This window comes from Glycine soja, chromosome 14 (genome assembly GCF_004193775.1).
Source record: "Glycine soja cultivar W05 chromosome 14, ASM419377v2, whole genome shotgun sequence".
Taxonomy (NCBI): domain Eukaryota; kingdom Viridiplantae; phylum Streptophyta; class Magnoliopsida; order Fabales; family Fabaceae; genus Glycine; species Glycine soja.
In genome coordinates this window covers 34,114,896-34,128,608 of record NC_041015.1, presented here as the reverse complement: position 1 = coordinate 34,128,608, position 13,713 = coordinate 34,114,896, and positions in this window count along the sequence as shown.

Sequence of the window (13,713 nt, the reverse complement as noted above, 5' to 3'; positions counted from 1 at the left end):
ATAAACGCTTAAACCTTGGAATGATGGGAAGATACCACAACACTTTCGCTGGAGGGCCCTTCTTTGAGTTTTCATCAGAACTACAGTCCTCATCATCCTTCACCTTGTACCGTGACGCCCCACACCTAGGGCATTTCGACATTTCTTCAAATTCATGTCTGTACAGTATGCAATCATTAGGGCAAGCATGAATCTTCTGATACTCCATACCCATCGGACACAATATCTTCTTTGCCTGATAGTAGCTTTTAGGCAATGTGTTATCCTGTGGAAGCAGATCGTGCACTATTTGAAGCAATGAAGTAAAGCTTTTGTCACTCCATTCATATCTGGCCTTGACATTAACCAGACTTAACACCGCCGACAATAGCGTCAAGGAATTGTTAAACCCCGGATACAAAGGCTTCTTTGAGTCACCCTGCAATCTTTCATACACAGGGGCATGTGCTTGCTGGAAAGACTCTTGTCCAAGGTCACGAATCATATCCTCCAAGTGATCTCCCATTTCTACATCAAACGGTTTGGATTGTTGCCCACTCTGCATGTCTGTCATTTCACCATGCCATATTCACGTCGTATAATTTCTCTTAATTCCATCACACAACAGATGCTCTTGTATGTCATCCAGTATTTGTCGTCTTCCGTTCAAACAATTGATGCAAGGAAAATAGTATTTTCCATCTTCATCCGGTTGACCTCTTTGTGAAGCAAATTGTAAGAATTGCTCGACGCCTTCCTCATATTCTGGGCTGATGCGACTTTCATTCATCCAACTTCGATCCATCTAAGTAATAACTCGGTCATACTCTCAAAGTTATTCGATGCATGAAAATCTCACTTTTTTATTAAAGGTGTGGCCCTATCCCATTCGGCAAGACCGTCTTTTATGGTAGCTTCATACATCAGGGTTAATTCTATTTTGTTAAATTTGACAAAATTTTGGCAGCATTTCGCATTGGTCTCTAAGTACACGACATGAAATCGGTGAAATTAATTTCCCGATAATCAAGTATGCACTCAGAGAACAACTAGAAATGCATTACCAAAATTTCATCAAATTAAACAAAATAATTTTAACCTTAACACATGAATCTACCATAAAAATATCAGTCTCCCCAAACTGTCCAAACGGACAATTCAAGATTGAATACAATGATTAATGCAAACTGTCCGCAAGAATCATTGCATCCAATCTCAAACGGGAATCTAAGGTTCACTCATCATGAACACAATTTGTATAGCATATATCAATTGTCATTAATGGCAGTGAACACGTAATAAAAATATTCATTGGTAACAAACATTTGTACCAGTGATGATGAGCAGCACGGTCCAAAATGAAAGCAAGAATCAAAGAAATAACTGAATGAACACCTACATAAGACAATCTTGTGTATGATAAAAAAAAGAGAGTAAGATTAAGTATAACAAGCGCTCAGAAGATACGAGAACAATTTATTCTAAATTATATCAAAAAAATGTCTTACTTCTTTCTCTTTTCGGATATATATATATATACACACGCACACAACTTCTATTACCTCTCACAAGATCACAGAACTGCATTGTGGGAGGTGAGAACAATTTTGCATATAGTTTAATTTTGTCTCCAACTCATAGAAAAGACATAATCTAAGTAAAGAAATAATTATATATGGAATACAACTATAAAATATAAAATACTAAGATGAGTAGACAACTATAGGACCAGATAATAAGTAAAGAGAGAGTATATGTGATTATATGTACGAGAGATGTGGGAGGTGGGGATTCAAACACGACTGCGCTGAGTTTTGTGTGTGTTCTCTAATTGGACAAATCAAATCTCATTACTCTCTGCTTATTTATTAGAAAGAAAAGAGAAGGCATATATCTGTGGAAAATTTTTACTCCTCCCATGCCTTTGTTTGTTTGTCTTAATTTATATATGGTTATTTTCAAATAAAAAAATCTTTAAAATTAATTAGCCTGCTTCCGGACGTTATTAGCCCAAAATTATTAGATAAATTTATTTCAACACGAGTTTGAGTCCAATATGTTTATTGGATGAATTAAATAAGCAGAGGGCAACTAATCCTAAACTTAAATACTACTGCACTAATCCAATAAACTAATTAATTGTTTCCAATTAGCTCTAGAAAAGTGATTACAATTAGATATATACCTGGTAGTACGTTTCGATAATTTTCAGTGGCCCTTCAGCTGAATTAGGGAGTACGTGCCCTCAAGTTGAATGTTAGAGAGTTGTTGATGTCTCTTAAGCAATCTTCAAGTTGAAAGTGAAGCAAGAGCGACTGTCTACTAAGCAAATTAATTATTAATCATCAATGATATGGATAAACAAATTAAAAATAAGACAAATGTTAATCACTAACATTTTTTATTAAGAAATTAAATGGAATTTTTTTAAAATATATAAAATTATATTATTCATGATTTTTTTTTTTTACATTCTCATATAATTTTTACAATAAATATTTTCTTCTCATTAATTAATGATGTAAAAATAGTTGTTAGCATAGACAAGAAATAATTACTTATTTTGAACTGTAACTCACGACAATTAGAAACTCCAACCTAATAATAATGAGAAACGAGAGTTGTATTCCAAGTCTTTATTTTCTGCGTTACGTTTCCTGAACATGTTGAATACTAATAGTTAGCCAATTGGTTTGAGAAGAGAACAAAAGAAAAATCGATTGTTTATAGGTTGTTCGGGGATTATTGGTCTTTAAGAAGATACAAAACTCTAGAAAGGTTGAAATTTTCAGAATCTGCTCACGATACCCTTCATTAATTGTCTCCATTTTTTATTTTATTTTCTCTCTAACAGGTGTCGTTGAACAAGTTGTTGGGGGTGTCAAATAACAATTTTTGTTAATTTTGTACACCCATTAATAACTTTTTACTCCTCTTTTCTCTTTCCACCCATCAAATTATTTAGCATTCTATAACGAAGGTAAAAAAGCGTAAAACAAAAACAACGTGAACCAACCATAGCTGCTGCAAGAGTAGTATTCCGAATAATGGAGCAGTACTGTTTGATATTTCTTACCTAACAAAGACAACGAAAACCAAATGACTCCCTCTTATACATTTTATCATTCATAAACAGAAGAATAATAATACATAGTTTAATAGCAGCATAAAAACTGCCCAAAAAAACGGCATAAAAACTTTACGCAAAAAATAAAATCAAATGTAAACTCCATTGAGATTTACCAATATTCGGAAAAATTGTTTAGCATAAATCTCTAAGGTTACATTCACATGAGATTACCTGGTTCTTCTCGAGCCCTGAGGTGGAAGAGTAGTGAGGTTGTTTGTGTCGTGCGTTAATGATGTGCCTGGTTTGTGCTGAACGTGCAAGTGAAGGGTAACAAAGGAAGGTGAGTGAGTGAGTGAGAGTGGGGAAGGAAACAAAACAAAAGAGTTGCTTCCTTTCACTTTACGGAACTCAACTCCAGAGAAGAAAATCGGTTTCAACTATCACTGCCGTCCGTATTATTCTCACCTGCTCCCCTCCACTTTTTTTTAAAAGAAAAGAAAACAATCTTATACCTCTCTTTATAAAGCGTTGTTTCCTTTCATTCTTTAAGCTGGGTTTGTTTTTAAGAAGAAAAAAAAATAATACTGCAGAGAAATTTTATATTTTTTATACTCTATTTGAATTTTAAAAAATTATTATATTTTTTATATTTCAGTAAATATAAAAAACTGGTAAAACAGTGATTAGTAATTTCCTACTAGTATCATTCTTTAAGCTGAGTTTGTTTTTAAGAAGAAAAAAAATAATACTGCAGAGAAATTTTATATTTTTTATACTCTATTTGAATTTTAAAAAATTATTATATTTTTTATATTTCAGTAAATATAAAAAACTGGTAAAACAGTGATTAAAAAATCGGTTTCAGAATTTCCTACTGGTAGTTGGTTAAATTCTTGTAAAGTCATTAGTAATTTTTTTATCTGAAAAAATTACTTTATTCCAAGAGTCTATCTTTATTTATTTTTTAATGATAAATTAAAAATTCTAAGGGGAAGGAATGATATTTCTGTTTCCAAATTCCAAGGATCATTTAATTATTGTATGTTCAACACCAAATTCTTTAATGAGCAATCACGTCATTCTGCTGTCTATTTAATTTAATTCATCTTTCATTTTCAATACGGGAGCATTATTGCCATTTTCATCTAATTAAAATTTATAAAAAAAATTATAAACTAATAATTCCATTAACAAAGAAAATTAATTAATAAAAATATTTTAAATTAAAATTATTTAAACTGACACTCACGCACACGAGTCTTTCTTTCTTTATATAATCACTAAAGGTTTTACTTTTTATTATATTGAATACTACTACCAGTATAATTTTTATTTAATTTTATTATAAATACTTATTAATTAGTTGTTTTTAAGTTTATATTCGGTTTAGCATCTCCTAATGTGAAATCCACGATTGCAGTGAAACTGTTAATTGATTTTATTTTATTTTAATTTTTAACCAATTGACGTGGTATTTTATGTTCTTTAACGTTTTTTTCTAAACACTTTATTTGGATATGTCAGAATGGTACGAAGGAAAGAAGAAAACAAACAAGGTTATAAATTCTAATAAATGTGACACCTTGCATGTCAGCCAAAACACATAGTAATTTAAATATTACATTCTACAACTATCGACATAAATTCTTAATACATTTTTTCATATCATCTTATATAAAATGAACATAATAATATATTGATTATAAATATTTAAAATGACAAATTTTTATATTAAAAAAATGCAGTATTTAATTTTTTGTTAAAGTTTCTTACAGTTAACTACTTTTTACATAAACAAAGTTGTATACTCTAAAAATAATATATCAGTTTGTTTAAGTTTATTTTTAAAGAAATATTTTTTAAGATAAAATAAATAATTTTTTGGTTTTCTAATTAATTTGTTTAAAATATAAATCATTATTTAAAATAATAAATTTTATCTATTTTTAAAAAAAAAATTTATATATATATATATATATATATATATATATATATATTTTATTTTTTTTGGTTTAAACAAATTGGTCCAATGATGAAGCATATTAGAGTGGAAGTGATATGCGTGACGAATTGGTATAAAAAATATAAAAAATTCTATTGTGTTTTATACTCAAATACCTGAATATCCTCCCATATCAAATTCTATTGTGTTGTTTCTTTGTATTTTTGTATTGGAATATTGTTGTGTCATATTTTTTTATTTTTTGATGAATGATTCTTTGTAGTGAATATATGGATTAAAATATTTTTTTTATGATGTTACAATGCTTCATAGTGGCTTTAGACACATGTTTGATGATAACCGAAATAATTTTTATCATCTCAATCAATTAGATGAAATATTCTAGATTAATCAAATAAAATGGTTGAAGATAAAATGCTTAAAGATCCTACATATGAACTTGATTACCTGACTTTTCAAATAATATGATTTCATATGTTCTTCCCTCTCAATCAAGAAATTATTAAGTGATTCGGACTATCATATTATCTATGATCCTAATCAATAATTATGTGACATATAGATAATTTAATATTTTAAATTAATTAAAATCCCTTAGATCAATGAATAATACAATAATTATTATTCACTTATTATGATTATTGATCGGAATCATGGATGACGTGATGGTCTTAAACTACTTAACAATGTTTTTTTTCATCTACGAGATCCAAATCCAAAATCTTACTTTAACCCACTACTATTTGGACCAACAATTTATCGAAATACAACTTAATATTTGATTTATTTTTCTATAATCAAAGTTTTCAAATAAAAATTAAAAAAAATCAGGAATACATGGATACTTATGTTTTTCAATAATCATGCATAGTGCATTTTAATTATTAACAATTATTTTTATATAATAAATTGTAAATTTTTTCTATTTTAAATAATCATCATAATTAAAGTTTTTGACTCTATAAAGCTCAATATAATTTTAAAAATTTGGATCTTTTTGAGCAAATCATTATAATGTTGATTAATTTTCATGGGATATAATCACATTTTTTAAAATATGTATCTTTTTAACGGCATGTATTTAATATTATGCAAGAATCATATCTTAAATTAATTTTTAGAATTTTTTATAAATAACAATGATTTTATATTTATTCTGAAATATATCCATTGAAATAAATTATTTTATCGGTCAAAGAGATCTGACTAAACAATTTTTTTTTTGTCTTTTCTTGGTTGAATAGTTATTATATATTTTTATGTTTAATTTTTACGAATAAAAAAAATTAATCAATCCGACCCTACACTTACTTGGATAGTAGTCACACACTACATTTGGACATTTGTAGTAGATCGATCTTTGACAAAAAAAAGTTACGCAAGATTTTAATTTCTATAAAGAAACCATATAATTTTTTTATATCATTCATTAGTTAAAATTTATTATTACTACAATTTTTAGGATAACTAACATGAAAAAAAAATTGTACATAATAATTTATTATTAAATATTAGTGTAAAAAATTAAATTATTAACATACACTATTTACTTTTTTTTTTTAGTAGCATCCACTATTTACTCTTAACACAATGCATTTGGTAATAACCAAAATATTAAATTTCACCTCCATTTGTATGTTGGTCATTTAAGCACTGAAGAAAAAACTTTGCTTAATCAAATGACAAAAAATATGGCGAAGTCTGATCAAATTTTGTTGATTAAATAATAATAAAATTAAAATTATGAAATTATTTTAAAAATTTAGTTTAATTTTTAAATGTTTACCTTTTGAATTTATAATTGTTTCTTAATTATTATATTTTTTTAATTAAAATATAATTAATAACGCAATATATGATTTTTTTAAAAAATATATAAATAATTAAAAAAAAGTTTATATTAACATCGGTTTTTTGGAAAACCGATGTTAACATCATTAGTTAACATCGGTTTTTCAAAAACCGATGTTAACGTGTATGCATTAACATCGGTTTTTCAAAAAACCGATGTTAAGAATGATACTTTATTTACAAATATGCCATCGCGTTTAACTTAACATCGGTTTTGTACAAAACCGATGTTAATAAGCCGATGTTAAAACTACTTTTTGTAGTAGTGTACATTAATTGTAATTGCAATATGATTTTAAAGACTTTTAAAATTATGATAAAGCAATGAATGATTGTGGACAGTATTTTAAAACTTATATATATACATCTACTCCACTAGTTGGAGGTGTAATTTTGCCATGTCTGTGGTGTATATAGGTGCTGAGGTATTGAATGTCTACAGCCTTTAGGTACTTAAGTTTCTTGTTTCTTCTGTATCGTCAGCTTTGATCTTAAGCTTTTAGAAAGATCAAAAGTGATATAGATGCATCCATTTCAAAAGTCAAAATGTAGCATGTATGTAAGTAATTGAAGGATTGTCAGCTATGACGCACCGGTATTTCAACTTGCATCACTTATCCGCATCCAGTACCGATATACTTCATCTATATGTGTCGAAAGCATCCAAGTCTTTTAAAAAATTTATAAAAATTCAACGCAGTATGAGACATAGAAGCATGTATAATATAATAGAAAAAAATAAAGTGTTGTAGAGGGACCACTTTGGATCATTTAATGGTGCCAGTGACGGAAGGACGAAAAGGAGTTTGTTTGATAACTCATTCACGGAGTCGAGGACTACTTCTTCCTTGGAGAAAGAGCATGCAGATTATGGTGGATGCAAAGAAGTTCCTTTCTATGATTTTCTTGGTGGTAGTGTTGATGAGTAGTAAAGTGTGTTTTTAAACTTCATATATGATGGACTTGGCTCACTCTATTTCTGGCTAGTTTTAGAAACTCTATGACTATATAAGCATGACTTCACAGTCGTATTTCTTTTTGAAGATCATTTTCTTAAAGAGATTTTATGGCACTCTGGGAAATCGAAGGGTTTTGATAATGTTATTGGAAATTTCTACTAGAGTTCTTACTTCTTTGGTATGTTCAAACTGATCCAGTAATTAGTTCAATACCAAAACCCTAGGACATGTTTGGAATTTGGTTGGAAAGTACAAAAGTTTTTTCGCTCTGAAAGCAATAATTTTGTCGATTTTTTTCCATCAAAAATACTTTTTCAACTTTTATCCACACATAGCTTTAGATTATTGTAAGGGTACCATAGCAACACCCTTTCTTAAAACCTTGGGCTAGGGGCAAGATTTTATTACAACTAAAGCTTTAAATTGTGGTTACAGTTACATTAATTAATTATAATCGCAATATGATTGTAAAGACTTCTAAAAATATGACAATAAATGAGGTTGTGGATAGTAATTTATTAGTAAAAGTTTGAACACATGTACTAAATTAATTAGTTGAGGTGTACATTGTCTTTGTGTCATGCTTGATGAATATATAGGAGGTGCCAAGGTATTAAAAGTCTACCGGTTTTAATTGAAGTTTCTTGTTTTTCTATATAGTCAACTTTAATCTTAAGCTTTTAGAAATTTCAAAAGTGATATCAGATGCATCCATTTCTAAAATCAAATATATAGCATGTACGGCGTTACTAATTGCAGTATTGTGAGTAGTATATTAACAAATAAATGAATGCATAGCATAAATTAGTTTTTGCCTGTTCCATAAATTGTAAGATGATACGCAAGCCCTTCTTGCATGTGTGTGCAAAAGAAGTAGATCAATTGCATTGTGTATTAATATATTATAGTTGTTAATTTTCTTTACGGTCTCTATCATGAACTACCGCGATTTGGTTGTTTGCTTTAATTTCTAAGTAGATAATATTCCTATTTGTTTTTAATACAATTGTAGCAATGTGATATTTAAATTTACGATCACTTGCTAGAATGCTAATTTATTTTTGAAAAGAAAATTCGTCCTTCATTTGGAGTGTGCATATCCTGTTAATTAATCAGAACAGTATCCCTAAAATGAGAAAAACGTTAAGAGATGTGTGGTGATGTCACTACTGGAAAATATAAATTCAATGCAGCCATTTAACGTCGATTTTAAGAAAGTAGTTGTTAACCAATGTGCAATGACCTTTTTTAAATAAAATATATTTTTAATATCTATTTTCCTAAAACTGATGTTGTTACAGGTAGTTCAATATCAGTTTGTTGTTAAAGGCAATTTAACATCGTCTTTCTCAAAATTAACACACAAAAAAACGACTTACCGACAGAAACATTCGGTCGCTAAAAGTGTTAGTAACCAAAATAGCGATTGAATTCTTTACCGCTAAAGCTTAGTCCTTAGTCATCAAATTTCTGTTCGGTCGCTAAAGCTTAGTCCTTAGTCATCAAATTTCAATTTGGTCGCTATTTAGCGACTGCATAAGTCAATCGCAAGATAATAAAATTCGATCACTACATATATGGTTTCTATTTGTCTTGGGACCAATTCAGCAACCCAAATTGTGAGTCACTAATAAATAATAAAATTTTAAATTTAAAATAAATTAAAATAACATTCGTTCACTATTGAATAATTAATTTAAAATATAAAATAAATTAAAATAATATTAGGTCGGTATTTCGGGTGCTAAAGAATAATTAATTTTAAAATAAATTTTTTTAAAAATTTCTTTCAGTTTCTAGTTTAGTCGCTAGTTAATAATTAATTTTAGAATGAAATGTACGATTGCTAATGTGGTCACTATTTAATTTTTAAATATAAAATAATTAAAAATATAATTCGATCGCAAATGTGATAGCTAAATGAAAATATGTTGTATTTTTTGTTTTTCCATCTGTTACATTTTGACCTACTGAATAGTTATTGACTATAAATATAATTTTTAGTTAAATTGTATAATCAAACTTATAAATAAAAGTGAACATTCATAATGAGTTAATGTATCTAATAGCAAAGTTCTAATTTTAAAGATTGATATAGTGTAAATTCAAAGTTTAATAAAATACAATGTCAAAGTTTAATAAAGTTCAAATTCATAACTAACATGACATAATCAAACTAAAATAAACAATAACCAGGAGTCAATGGTCCTTTGACATGTCATGAGAACGATCAACCTGAGCATCATCAACATGGTGCTCAATTTCATCTGCTATGGTAATTGATGGACTAGGAGCTGACATGATACACTGAATATACAAGTGTTGTAATATACGCTGCATTTGCTCATTTTGTTCTTGCACTTGTTGTCGCATCTCTTGACTTTGGTGCTCATAATTCTCCATCAGCTGCAGCATCTTTTCCTCAAGTGTCTTCTCCTTATCTGCCTTTGCCAAAAGTTCAACATTCAATTTATTAATTATCTCACACATTTTCACAAGACCAATAGAAGTAGATGGAGCTGATTTTGAGGAATTAAACCTTTTGCTCAAAGTACTTAGCTTGTACACGTTCCCTTTGTAATTTGGACCTCCAACAACATTCAAATATATTTCATTATCATTAACAAGAGTAGCAATGTTAGGGGAATCTTGTATAGATGTACCTTCCTCTGTCGAATTTTGTAAGATTTCCTCTCAATGATGTTGATATTTCTCCTTCAATATAAAGTGAGGTATAAAGATAAATTTTTAAATGTGTAGACATATATAAGGATTAATATTCAAGAAAATTACCACTAATACAGGAAAACAAATTGACTTTAATCTACTATAGTAGGCTTCAAAGTTATACTAGCCAATCACAAACACTTAACACTAGCTAAAGAAAAGAAAATCAAGATGTGTAAATAAGTTTAAGAGATATTAACCAAAGGTAAAAGTTCATTTATAATACCAGCCACTATATACCAAATAAAGTGATAGAAATAGAAAAAACAACTTACAGCAAATTCGCGGGACTTATCATTGACCCTTTATCTCAACTTCAATTTCTTAGTTTTCTACATCACCTCCCAAGCAGTTGGTGGTCTTTGAAACTCTTTGACTACATAAATTTAAAATTGTAAAACATTTAATTAATTACATTGAATTGATAATCAATGAAGTGTGTGTGTGTGTATTGAAATTACCAGCTTTTCAAAGTGAGCTACAATAGATATGGAACCCCCACAGTATGCTAAGACTCCTCTATCAACAAATCAATTTGTCTTGGCAATGGAGCTCTTGTTTAGGAAATCTGTAGAACCCCAACGTTCGCCCAAGGCTGCTCGAACATTGGTTGTTATCCACTTTCCTTTATCTTGACCATTTTTGATCTTGTTCATTTCACTTTTCAAAATGTGTGAACCTTTTGTCTCAAAAATAGCTCTAATGGCTCGCTCTTTTGCTAGGAACCACCTATACTCTTTCTACATAAAATGGAAACAAGAACTAAATTAGAAATAATACAAGAAACAATCCATTTTAAATGAAACCATAATTCAAATGTCCTTAAAATCTCCAAACCACCTATCGCAAAGGTCAATTGATACCTTCAACCAACTTGCAACTAGTTCATCAAATTTTTCCCTAATGATATCTAATATGATATTAGAACATCCATATGTTGGTTGAAACCTATGTACAAAGACATTGTCAATACCACATTTAAAAAACATTTTTAAAAAAATTAATAGTTAAATAAAATGCACTTACTCTCCTTTATATGCACAAATGAAAGGCCTATGATCAACAGTATGTTCATAATTTGGATTAGGTGGATACTCAAGTGTAAGAGAATCATTTGATGTTGAAGGTGAAGCATCTCCAATAGGGGTAGTGGGAATTAACTCCCTTACAAAGGTCGAATTTGGTTGGTCTTGAGCTATAGGAAGTGTGTTTGGTGCCAACGCAATGACTTGAATCATCAACTCTGAGGTTGATATGTGAATGGAAGAGGTGAAAGGGTTGGTTGTAATTGGAGCTCTCAAACTAACACCACATCTTCTACCATGATTAAATGATTTGCGACCACCACCTCTACCTCTGTCTACCATTTACATGTTTGATTTTGTTACACATGTACATACACACACACACACACACACACACATACACACACACACACACACACACACATATATATATATATATGATATTTGAGAACAAATAAATAAAAAGTGAAGTACCACAAGCAATACACTTTAGTAACAAATAAATCCAACTTGTTAATGAAAACTCACATAAACATGTTTTCTACACCAAAATAGGTCACTTATCTTCTCTTTCATATTCACTACAAGAGTAAAAGTAATAATTATTCCAAACCACATTCATACAAATGTGTGTGTGTGTGTGTGTGTGTCTATATATACTGAACATAAGGCATGCAATCAACTTTAATGTATGAATTACCTAAGAAGTATTTGTATCATCAAAATCACTCTCAATGTCATTCTCACTTAATATGCATTCATCCTCGTCTGGTTCAACCAAGTCTACTTCTTTAAGTAAATCTGCATCTATCTCTTCTCCACATCCGCAAGAGATTCATTAATGACATCAGGGTCAACTTCCAACACTTCTTGAAGCCCTACAAACTCATCATCTTAGTATGGAGCCTCTTGTTGAGTTTTACTTACTATATTGTCAGTGATTCTGCTGCGAGTTTTTGTCTTCATTACGGCTGACCATCCTTGATGTCCCTCAGGATATGTTGTGTAATAAACTTGTTCTTCTTGTTGTGCAAATATGAATAGGTCGTATGCTTTATTATATCTTTTTGATTGCCTTACTTCAACAATCTTATACATTTTATCTACTCATGTCCCTATATAAGGAGTATTATCAAACCAATCACACTTGAATAGAACTAACATCATCAATGGGATGTCCATATACTCCAATTGAATAATATCAGACAACATTCCATAAAAATCAGATTCTAGTTGGCCATCAGTTTCCCGTACGTAAACACCATAATTAGAAGAATTCATGTCTTCATTCCAGCTAACTGTTTGAAATTTGTATCCATTTATAACGTAGATAGGCCATGATTCAACTTTTCTCTTAGGTCCTCATGCCAAATTAACCAATATTGAATCTTGAATATTATTTTCTGGATTTAGAACCTAAAAAATTTAACAATTAACATCGTATATAAAACCATATCATTATGGAAGAAATATTATTTGAATAATATATAAGGTGTTAACCTACATATTGCTTGAACCATGTAGGAAAGTTGGATGAAATGTCTTGGTTAAGTTGAGCATTCAAAGCAATGGGATTTAGCTCCCTCAAAAAATTCACATAAATATTGGAAAGGAGAAAAAAAATTACTCAAAGTACACAACATAACATCACTAAATTAATAATTAGAGTTATACAATTATTAAAATCATCTTACTCTAAATATGGCTCAACCTCTGGACAATTTTGAAGAATGTACAAGTGAGCAACATGAAGATCAAATTGGTCCAAAAAATATGTTTTGGATTTATCACTCGCTCTTCCTGGGTAACTGAAAATTGATATAGGAGGAGAAGATGAAGAACCTTCATCTGCATCAACATTCTAAGGCATCCTAGTTCTTCTTGTTGCAATTTGATCGGGATAGTAAAATGAGGCAAAGGTAGATGTCTCCTCCACTAAGTACTCTTCACAAATCGATCCCTCGACTCTAGCCTTATTCTTGACTTTATTTTTTAGGGAGTGTAAAAACCTAAAATTAATATGAATAAGTATTTTTTTAAAAAATGACTATATAATACAATGGTGTATAAATGATTACTCATTTTATACCTTTCAAAGCATCCAACGATATTGGACCGAACCACCAAGTCTTGCCTCAT